We start from the raw sequence: 1,951 nt of genomic DNA, 5'->3' as shown, positions 1-1,951 counted from the left end.
CCACATTAGCTGTGTCATCCATTACAATAATAATGATAATGGCTTGGTTAGGTTTAGGAAAAGATTGTGATTACATTAGATAATCTTTGTTGTCATGGTAACAATAATAACAATGTGGTTCACTTTGTCAATCTGATAATAGAAACAACATGGGAATCGAACGCCGCTCTCCTGTGTCACATTCATCCATCCACCTCCACCTCCTCCTGACATGCACACACTTTCCCCTTTGCTCCTGTCATCGTTACTGCGACCACTAAATGTCGCCTAGCAACAAAACCTAACTGTGATAATAACCTGCTGCACAGATGACTTTTTTAAGATTAACAGTCTCAATCTTACATCAATGATTCAAATTACCAGAAAAACACGTAGTCCCGTACCTGCAAGTCTTTTATGGAGGCAAAGTTAACACACGTTGAGCTGAGTGGACGACAGAGAAGCAACCACTCAGCTCACCTTGACGACGGAGTGAATGGGAATGGAAGAAGAAGATCTCATCTTCCTCAACATTGTTTGTTTCCTGTCTGCGTACGAGATAATTGAATCGGCCACATTATAACTGTCAGGCACCGGAGTGGGCGTGCACGTTTAACCTGCAGAGGACACGACTCAGAGCTGAGTGGAGGATCCACTGATGACAGTGTCTCCTAACAGACTGGGAGAGGAGAGGTCAGTCTCAGTCAGGGGCAGCACCTGGCTCTGTGCCGCCTCCTCTTTTCTCTCCTTCTCTTTTTCTCTGGATTTCTCTCTCACCCCTCTCTCCCTCCCCAACTTCACACACACACACACACACACACACACACACACAACCAGCTCTCAGTCAACAAAATAAAGCCATGTATTTCCTGTTGTCGGGAACTGAGCTGGACTGTTGACCTATAGCCGTAACAGGCCTTAAGGGGAGCTGTGATTGCTTTGCTCTTTGAAGGTTGGACTCTTGCCTTTGTCTTGATTATACAGTAGGAGGCATTTCAGCTCAGTGTTACGAGGAAAACATCCTGGGGTTTGTCTCCTGTGTGCGTCGTCTGAAAGCCTGTCATACAGTCAAAGTTTGTTAGCTTTGAGTGACATTTCACTGTAGTGGCCCTGAAGAATCAAGCATCAAGCACCGAACCTCAGTACACGACAGGTCAAATCAAAATGTAATGATTACTAAGTAATGGTAGAATACCTTACAGTGAGTTAGTACTGTATGGTGTCAGTAAGGAGAGGACCTGAACCCCGTAATTAAAGATGCAACTTGGCTTTTTGTTCACCAGAGCTCAACAGAAAACATACTTCAATACAGGATACAGCTTAAATAAATGCATCTGTTTCTAAATGAAATCAATTTGCCTTACTTACAATATTTGAAGATGCATTGTAGGTAAACACGATTTGAAAGAAATAAACAATAAGTAATCTTAAAGCTGGAGATTCTTGCACAGACATGCTCTGATTTGCAACCCTAACCCTCCAAATGCTGCCTATCTCTCAGCTCTCTGATTTATCACCAACGATCCATACACCACCCGTCCTGGTACCAGGAGGTGGGCCGGCCCTCCCTCTGTATCAGGTGAGATTGACACCTATTTATTTATAAATGGCTAATCCAGAAATTACCACTATATTTATCATCACTCCTGAGCCCGGGACGTTCTACTTTCAACACACGTTCTCAGGACTGGCTGACTCTACATGTTCCTGCAGTAAATACTGATCTCAGATATCACGCCCCGTCTGTGTGGAGGAACGTGCAGAACAGACGCTGACACCAACAGGCTAATTCAAAAATCTGGTCAGAAGTCTGACTGACTAGTAATTGTTTTACTTTGTTTATTTTCTAAGTTGCTCTTATGATCATTTAAGTCGTCATGTTATTGTCTAGCTGGTTGTTCATCTTAATGCATATTTAAATGCATTTAGATGCACACTGATCGCTGTTTATACAATTGTTAAGCACGTTTTA

The sequence above is a fragment of the Seriola lalandi genome, unplaced genomic scaffold (assembly GCF_002814215.2).
Source record: "Seriola lalandi dorsalis isolate HSWRI2012SDOR001 ecotype SW California unplaced genomic scaffold, Sedor1 jcf7180002054943, whole genome shotgun sequence".
NCBI lineage: Eukaryota > Metazoa > Chordata > Actinopteri > Carangiformes > Carangidae > Seriola > Seriola lalandi.
Note: the sequence above shows the minus strand (reverse complement) of the source record.